The following is a 10,060-nucleotide window of genomic DNA, read 5'->3' on the forward strand; positions in this document are numbered from 1 at the left end:
TATTTTCCCCTGGCACTGGAGTTTTACAGTCTTGTGGGATCCATAATCTAGCTGTTCACCTGTTTCTCCAGTTGGTCTTCTGGAGGAGGGGCCTACTGTGCTGCTTCTCAGGTGTCTTTACCCGAGTGGAAGTTGCACCACTCTTTGCAAGGAAGCTGGGCTCAGTGTAAGCTGGTCCTCTATGTGGCTTTTTTTCCCTGGAGGCTTTCTGCTCCTCTTCAGAGGACCGGAGTAAAAATGGCCATGCCCCAATTTCCAGCCCCAGAGCCGAAAGATCCTGGTCCCCTCTCTTCAATAAGACCTCTGGGACAATCCGTCTTCACTCTTGTGTGTGCCAAACTCCACAGGCTCTTGTGGTGCATGCCTACTATAATCCCTTGAGTCCAAGGGGCCCAAGTCCCTGTCCTTTGTGTGCCTTGGGACTAAAGGCGATTGTGGGCTCATGCTTGTACCCCATTCTGCTGGTCCTGGGGAACGGCTGGGTGTTGCCTTGTTGTCCTTTCTGGGGTCATCACCCTGAGAGCTGTTGCCGGGTCATGGATGCACCTGTTTCACCACTCCCAGGGGATGGCAAAGGGCCCTCACATTCCAGTCCTTTTCAAGGTGCTCAGGCAGAGGGTGGTCACTGACTGGCCCAGCTCACAGTTTCTGCAAACCAAGCTGAAAGTCCTGTGGTGGGCTTGCTGACTGTAACCAGTTTCCTGGCTCCACTGCTTGGCACTCTACCAGTTCAGGCACCCCGTTCATTCTATGACTCCTGGGATCCTGAGTCCACAATGACCTACCTAGAATTCTGCCCTTTTCTCACCCTGAGCCCCTTTCAGACAGGGATGTTTCTCACTAAAGCAGATTTCCAAGGGCTCTAATTTTGCCCTCTGAGGTTACATCACCTTCCTACAGCCAGCTTATGGAGGCTCCCTTCCCCCTCCATTTATCTTCTGATATCTCCCTGCAGATTCATATCTCTGCATTTCCTACTTTGCAAAAAGCAGTCGCTCCCCCCCCCACCCCATAGAGTTCCAGATACATTTTTCTTACATCTCAGGCTGAATTCATGAGTGTTCAGAATGGTTTGATAGATAGCCAGCTAAATTCATGGGACCAGATGAAACAAAGTCCCCTACTATCCCACCATTGTGTCTCCTCCAATAACAAGTTTACTTAAAATAGAAAAAATTCAGTGGAAGTTTTAAAGAGTAGGTTAGATTCAGTGGTGTGCTAAAATGCTGGCACATATGATTTTTAGTATCTGCCAAGTTCTGCGGTGTAAATACTCTTACCATGTTTGATGTCAGGTTATCAATGTTTTAACAACCATCCCATAAAAGTCTTAAATATTTAACAATCAGATCTCACTAGTTGCAATGGGCCACTCTAACACACCAAGAAGATAACACTGAGAGAATTGACTCTAAGAATACTTTTTACACTAAGAATAATGTTCTTTAACTCTCAGTATGCTTTTTGCCTTATAAGTCCGCAAAAGAAAATTATTTTATTACCACAACAGATTAAATTTATAGGAATGATACATGCTAATAAGATCACTTCAAAATATACAAAGTAAAATGGACAAAACTATAAGAAGAAATGCACAAAACCATTATTATGGGTTATTTTAACACATCTTTCTCAGTAATTGACAGAAAATCAATAAAAATCAATAGATAACAATAGATAAGTAACACTAAATTAACAGTTTACCCTCTGGGTATTCAGAATGTTGATTTCACATCTGCAGAATGCACATTCTTCTAGGCAAAAGCATATCTCAACAAATTTCAGCTAACTGGTATCATATATGTAAAAAATCAGAAAACTATGGTCTGTGGGCCAAATCCAGCCCACCACCTGTTTCTGTAAATAAAGTTTTATTGGAATGAGTCATGCTCAATTGTTTATATGTGGTTGTTTTTGCACTACAATGTCAGAGCTGAATAGTAGCACCAAGACAGGCCCACAAAGTTTAAACTATAAACTATATGGCTCTATATAGAAAAATTTTGCCAACTCCTGACATAGATCATATTTTCCAAGCACAGTGCAACAAAATTAAATTCTAGAAATTTAGAAATTTAAATTCTAATTAATTCTAAATAACTTATGGGTCAAAGAAGAAATAATAATGGCAATTCAAAAATAATAAAAGTTGAGCAATAACAAAAATAATATAAATCTTTTAGAAAACACTCAACATATACTTGGAAATATAACAAAAGAGGGTCATTTTATATTTTATGGAAAAGGGATCAAGTTATCAAGAGAACATAACAATCTTTAAATGTTTATGCATCCAATAAGAGAACTTCAAAAGACAAGAAACAAAGCCTGACAGAACAGCAAGGACAAACAGGTGAATTGACAAATAAACAACTACAGTGTATTATTTTTATTGCTGCATAACAAACTACTATAAATTTACTATCTGGAAACAAAATCCACTTATTATCTCATAGATCTTTACATCTGAAATCTGGCATAGCATCACTGGGTTTTCTGCTTGGGATCTCCCAAGGCTGAAATCAAAGTGTTGGCCCAACTGGGTTCCTATCTGGGGCCTCTGGGGAAGAATTCACTTCCAAATTACTTCAAGCTGTTGGCAGAATTTGATTCTTTGTAGTTGAAGGAATGAAGTCCTTATTTTCTTGTTGACTGTGAGTTGGGCACCACTGTGAGCTTCTGAAGGGCACTGATACTCCTCATCACATTGCTCTCTTCATATTCAACACATCGAATATTTCTCATGCTTTGAGACTCTCTGATTTCCTTTTCTGTGACCAAGGAAAACCTGTTTTTAAAAGACTCATATGGGGGCATGTGGGTTGCTCAATTGGTTAAGTGTCCAATTCTTGATTTTGGCTCAGGTCATGATCTCAGGATTGTGAGATCGAGCCCCAAATTGGGCCCTACATTGGGCGTGGAGCCTACTTGAGATTCTCTCTCTACCTCTCAAAAAAGCAAAAACAAAAAATAAAAACCCTCATATGATTAGATTAACCCCACCTGGATAATCCCTATTTTGCAGTATAATGTATAATAATCATGAGAGTAATATTTCTTCATATTCACAGTTTCCACCCACACTCAAAGGTGAGGGGAATATATGAGTGAGAGCTGTTGAGGGTCATTCTTAGAAGTCTTGCTACCAAATTCAAAGGAGAGAAAATAAATTAGAAGGCTATTATAGGGGGCGCCTGGGTGGCTCAGTGGGTTAAGCCGCTGCCTTCGGCTCAGGTCATGATTTCAGGGTCCTGGGATCGAGTCCCGCATTGGGCTCTCTGCTCAGCAGGGAGCCTGCTACCCTCTCTCTCTCTCTCTGCCTGCCTCTCCTACTACTTGTGATTTCTCTCTGTCAAATAAATAAATAAAATCTTAAAAAAAAAAAAAAAAAAGAAGTCTTGCTACCATAGTCTGGCTCCTAATAATCCATGTCCATCCCACATGCAAAATACACTAACTCTTATCCCAAGGTCCCTCAAATATCATCCCATTATAGCAACAGTTCAAAAACCCAAAATCTTATCATCTAAATCATCTCAGTCAGATGTGGATGAAGCTCTTGGTATCCTCTATTACGTACAACTCTTCAAATATAACTCCTCTCTCTCTATGCACCCGTGAAACTGCAGAGACAAGTTATCTGCCACCAACACTCCCAACATACAGTGGTGTGACAAACATAAGATAGCAGTTATAGATTTTCCAGTTTAAAGGGGGGAACTTGGAAGGTAAAAAAAAGTCACAGGTCAAATGTAGTTTTGAAATCAGGTGGGCAAATTTTACCTGAAGAACCTTGATTAGGCTACAAGGACATCTTCCATGTGCCTCAGTCCTGCTGTCTGACCTCTCAGCTCCCACGTCTGCACTCTTGATTCTGTCTTCAGTCATTTTTATTCCCCAGGTGAGAAGTTTTATAAAGCCTGCTATTCAGGATTCCTGTATAATTTTCAGGATCTGACAGACTTCCATTTTGTACATACCTATTTTTCAGTATAAGCAGGAATTGTTTCTGCTGATATAAAATTCCCAAGAACCCTGTGGATCTCAAGTAGATTCATAACATTGGCAGAGCTACATTCACAGATCTTTTTGAGATAACACATTCTCTATAGTTGGTTTTATTAAGATGGCTGAGAGGCAATGCTCTCAAGCTTCCTAGAGATGCTCTGGTTTCACTAAGAAGACCCGTGAGGTATATTCTTAATCTCTTGTGTTCTGACCCTTTAATCATTCCAGTGTCTCAGAAAAGGGCTGCAAAGACAAACTTCCATAATTTTATTTTCTTTGCCCTGTTTTCAGCAACCACCTCTGGATTTTAACATCTTTTGCCATCTAGATAGGACAAGAACTTCCTAAACTGAGTCCTATTTCCTTTTTGCTTTATGATCCTTACCTAATTCTGTCTCTTTCTTCTGACATTTTACTATAAGCAGAAAGAAGAAGCCAGGAAACATCTTCAACACCTGGCTTGGAAATCTCCTAAGCAGAATAACCAAGTTTATTATTTATGAGTTCTGCTTTTCACATCACTGTAAGACCCAATTTTGCTAAATTCCACCACTATGTTACAAGGGCCTCTCTTCATCCAATTTACAATAATATGTTCCTCATCTATTTTCTGAGCTCACACTAGCAACATTCTTAATGTCCACATTTCTATTGTTTGTTCATGGTGATTTAGGCTTCCTCTAAGGCAATTTAGGATTTCTCCATAATGCTCCTCATTTCCTTCTGAATTCTTTAACATCTTTAACATGAATATTTCTTTAACATCAATATTTCTATTAACAGTCTACTCAAAGAAATGTAGATTTTGCCATCATGTCCCTCAGAATTCTTTCAGCCTCTTCTCATGCCTAATTTCAAGTCACTCCCACACTTTTAGATATTTGTTATGACAGCATTCAACTTCCAGGCACCAAAATCTTTACTAGCTTTTTTTTTTTTTTTAAGATTTTATTTATTTATTTGACAGGCAGAGATCGCAAGTAGGCAGAGAGGCAGGCAGAGAGAGAGGAGGAAGCAGGCTCCCTGCTGAGCAGAGAGCCCGATTCGGGGCTCAATCCCAGGACCCTGGGATCATGACCTGAGCCGAAGGCAGAGGCCCCAACCCACTGAGCCACCCAGGCGCCCCGCTTTTTTTTTTTTTTAAACAGTGTACCATATTACCACAAAATTAGTGGCCTAAAACAATACTCATTTGATATCTTATAGTCATGCCAATCAGAGATCTAAAATGGACAGATGGATCTGTACTCCTTTCGGAAGCCTTAGGGATGCTTTGCTTACCTTTTAGTTCTTGGCTTTGTACCTAATTAGATAATCATCTGGCCTTTTTTTTTTTTTTAATTAAAATGGCTTATTATCCCTTTAAATATTGCTGGATTTGATTTACAAAAATAAATTTTTAAACTAAGTCTGTACTTCTTTTTCTTTCTTTCTTTTTTTTTTAATATTTTATTTGTTTGACAGAGAGAGAGACAGCCAGAGGGAACACAAGCAGGGGGAGTGTGAGAAGGAGAAGCAGGCTTCCCACAGACTGGGAGCCTGACATGGGGCTTGATCCCAGGACCCTGGGATTTTGACCAAAGCCAAAAGCAGATGCCTAACAACTGAGCCACCCAGGCACGCCCTTCTTTTTCTTTATAATTTTTATTGGTTTTGGTATCAGAATAATAGTGGCCTATAAAAAGAAATGGCAAGTATGTCATCCTCTTCAATTTTTCTGAAATTGTCTATGAAGAATTAGTATTATTTCTTTATTATATGTTGATAGAATTATTCTGTTATGCAATATGGACCCGGAGTTTCCTTTGAAGATATGTTTTGTTGTTGTTGCTGCTGCTATTGTTGTTCTTGTTGTTGTTGTTTTGTTTCAGTTTAGGTCTTCAAATAATGACCTTGGGCTGAGATCAAGAGTCAGACACCTTTGGGCCTAATAACACATTATATGTTAATAAAAAAATTTAAAAATTATTAAAAAAAAAAGAGTCAGACACCTAACCTACTGAGCCATCCAGGAACCTCTCTGGGCTCTCTATTCTGTTCCATTGGTTTATGTACCTATTTTTATGCTAATACAAAACGATTTTGATTACTAGAGCTTTGTAGTGTACCTTGAAATCTGGGATTATGATACTTCCAGCTTTGTTCTTTCTCAAGATTGCTTTGTCTGTTTGGGTTTGGGCTTTGTGTGTGTGTGTGTGTGTGTGTGTGTGTGTGATTCCATAAAAATTTTAGGATTATTTGCCCTAGTTAGTTGAAAAAAGAATTCATATTTTGATAAGGATGGCTTTGAATGTGTAAGTTGCTTTGGGTAATCTGAACATTTTAACAAAATTAATTCTTCAACCCATGATAACGGTATATTTTTCCATTTCTTTGTGTCCTCTTCAATTTCTTTCATTAATGTTTTATAGTTGTTAAGGTATAAGTTTTTCACCTTCTTGGTTAAACTTATCCCAAGATATTTTATTCTTTTTGGTGTAATTGTAAATGAGATTGTCTTCTCAAATTCTCTTTCTGCTACTTTATTATTATTGTATAGAAATGAACACATTTCTGTATATTGGCTTTCCATTCTGCAATTTTACTGAATTCATTTATCAATTCTCATAGTTTTTGGTGGGTCTTCAGGGTTTTCTATATGTGGTATGTCTTCTGCAAATAGTAGCAGTTTTATTTCTTCCTTTCCAATCTAGATGCATTTATTTCTTTTTCTTGTCTAACTGCTGTGGCTAGGATTTCCAGTAGTATGTTGAATAAAAGTGGTGAAAGTGGACATCCTTAATCTTACCTGATCTTAGAGGAAAGGCTCTCAGTTTTTCACCATTGAGTATGATATTAGATGTGGGTTTATAATATATGACCTTTTTTTTTTTTAAAGATTTTATTTATTTATTTGACAGACAGAGACAAGTAGGCGGAGAAGCAGGCAGAGAGAGAGAGGAGGAAGCAGGCTCCCCGCTGAGCAGAGAGCCCGATGCAGGGCTCCATCCCAGGACCCTGGGATCATGACCTGAGCTGAAGGCAGAGGCTTTAACCCACTGAGCCACCCAGGCGCCCCTAATATATGACCTTTTTTATGTTGAGGTATGTTCCCTCTAAACCTATTTTGTTGAGAGTTTCTATCATGAATGGATGTTGAATTCTGTCAAATGCTTTTTTTGTCATCTATTCAGATGATAAGGTTTTTATCCTTTATTTTGTAATGTGATGTATCATGTTGATTGATTTGAAGATAAGGAGCCATTCTTCTATTCTTGGAATAAATCCCACTTGTTCATGGCAAATGATCCTTTGACTGTACTGTTGAATGCAGTTTGTTAATATTTTGTTGAAGATTTTTGCATCTATGTTTATCCAATATTAGCCTGTAATTTTTATTTTTTGTAGTGTCTTTTTCTGAATTCTGGCCTTGTAAAATATATTTGAAAGGTTTCTTTCCTCCTTTAATTTTTGTAATAGTTTGAGAATAATAGGTATTAATTCCTTTTTGAATGTTTAGTAGAATTCACCTGTGAAGCCATCTAGCCCTGGAGTTTTTTGTTTGTTGGGATTTATTTGTTATTTATTTATTTATTACCAAGTCAATAGTCCTATTGGGAATTAGCTATTCAGATTTTCTATTTCTTCCTGATCCACTTTTGGAAGATTTCTATATTTCTGTATTTCTATATACATCTATAAATGTATATTTCTAGGAATTTATCCATTTCTTCTATGTTGTCCAATTTTTTGGCATATAATTTTTTGTGTTAGTCTCTTATCATTCTTTGTATTTCTGTGGTGTCACTTGTTATTTCTCCTCTTTGATTTCTGATCTTATCTATTTGAGTACTCTCTTTTTCCTAATGAGTTTAGCTACATGTTTATCAATTTTGTTTACCTTTTCAAAGAAATAGCCTTTGGTTTCATTGAACTTTCCTATTGTTTTCTCAGCTCTATTTCATTTATTTCCACTCTGATCTTCATTATTTCCTACTTTCTATTAACTTTGGGCTTTATTTTTCTTTTCTAGTTCCTTTGGGTATAATATTAGATTGTTTATTTGAGTTTTTTTCTTGTTTCTTAAAGTAGGTGTGTCTTGCTATAAAATTTCATCTTAGAACTGCTTTCACTTCATCTCAGAGATTTTGGAGCATTGTGTTTCATTTTCATTTGTCTGCTTGTATGTTTTCTTTTTTTTTTTTTTATTTCTTCATTGGCCCATTATTTGTTTAATAGCACGTTGTTTATGTTTTTTCAGTTTCTTCTTATAGCTGGTTTCTAGTTTCATACTGTTGTGGTCATAAAAGATGGTTGATGTGATTTCAATCTTCTTAAATTTACTGAGACTTGTTTTGTGGCCTGACATGATCTATCCTGAAGAATGTATATGTGCACTTGAAAAGAATGTGCATTTTGCTGTTTTTGGATAGAATTTCTGTATACATTTAAGTCTGTTTGGTCAAAGCCACCGTTTCCTTACTGACTTTTTGTGGATGATCTATCCACTGATATATATGCTGTGTTAAAATCCCCTACTATTATTCTTTGCTGTCAATTTCTCTATGTCTGTTAATATTCACTCTATGTATGTAGATGAGCCTATGTTGGGTGCATAGGTATTTATAATTGTTATATTTTCTCATTGGATAGAACCCTTTATCATTATGTAATGTCCTTCATTGTCTCTTGTTTCAATCTGTTTTAAAGTCATACACTGAAGTCAATACATACAACTAGCATTTCAGTCTGAGCTGTTTCAGATACATAGAGCTGAAATTAATTACAAGGTATGGTCTAACAAATGGTAGGGGAGTTTTTTTTTTAAGTAGTTTTTACAAATATAAACTTATCTTGTACACTGAAGTCATCATACATACAGGGCAAAGTCAGAGCTTTTATATTTGAGTTTATTCTTCATTTAACTTTAAAAACACTACTATAGTTGAATATTAAAACAAGAACAATAGCAAGTAATGAGATATGATTATAGTCCTTCACTCTTTCACTACTGCATATAAAATGCCAGCAGTGTTATTCACTGGCCCCATTGAGAGGTCTGACACTGAACACCACCCCTGGGATGATGTTCATCATCCTCATATGATTCCCCATGGTAATGGCACCATCTTTCCTGATTTGATCAAAGTCCACCAGTTCTACCTGGTCCATTTCATCAGTCTCTTCTACTTTCTTCCTCTTAGGTAGGAGTTTTTCCAGCAAAGAGAGATTATCAGGAGAGAGAAAGCCATTCTCAGGAAAAATTACCTTAAATTTGATGATGAGGCAACCCTTCTCATATGGTGTACAATTTAGCCTTTATTTAGCACATGCCTTCATTTAGCACACACTTGATATCTCCATGCTTGACAATTTGACCTGGATGAGAGGTGATGACAGTGGTTCAGTTGTCAAGAGTAGATACTGGCTTTTGAAAATGACACAGGGCTTCAACCAGCTGTATATCCATACATATGAAAAGGTCTTCTCCTTGCTGTGTAAAAATAGCATCGTCCTTCTGATCTAAAACAATGATAATATCTCCTGGTTTCAGTCCTGGTTCTTGGTCTCCTTCACCATGGAATGTTATCTTTTGGCCATCTTTCATTCCTTTGTCAATATGAACGTCTAGAATCTTCTCTCAAACTATCTTCCTTTCATTGAAGCTTTTACATCTGTCTTTAGGACTGATCTGTTCCCCATGGCCCTGGCATTCCATGCACAGAGACTGAATTTGCTGAACCATTCCAGAGCCTATCTGATGAATTCTTATATGCATTCAAGTGCCTTGGCAATTGGGACATTTGACTGCTCCTTTCTTACCCCCTCGGCCTTCACATTTATCACAAATCATGTTCTTTTGCAGAGATAGTTTTTTTGTTGCACCATTATATAAATCTTCTAAGGTTTCGGAGAGGTGATGCACAACATTTTTACCTCTCCTTTCTCTCTGCATCCTTCCTCCTCTTCCAAAAAACCTATCAAAGATGTCCACGGGGAGCCAAAACCACCACGAACTCCACCTTCTTTAATTGCTTATTTGCCTCTTTTGTTGTATAATTCCTTTTTCTTT

At 37.4% G+C, this 10,060-nt stretch overlaps 1 pseudogene across 1 annotated transcript; it reads right to left on the reverse strand.

The window, feature by feature from the left end:
- Positions 1-8,903: 8,903 nt before the first annotated feature.
- LOC309862990 (dnaJ homolog subfamily A member 1 pseudogene) lies at positions 8,904-9,766 on the reverse strand (annotated as a pseudogene). The gene has a single exon. The product of its transcript is annotated as a dnaJ homolog subfamily A member 1 pseudogene (transcript).
- Between the last annotated feature and the right edge of the window lie 294 nt (positions 9,767-10,060).

This window comes from Mustela nivalis (assembly GCF_964662115.1).
Source record: "Mustela nivalis genome assembly, chromosome: 4".
In the NCBI taxonomy this organism is placed as follows: domain Eukaryota; kingdom Metazoa; phylum Chordata; class Mammalia; order Carnivora; family Mustelidae; genus Mustela; species Mustela nivalis.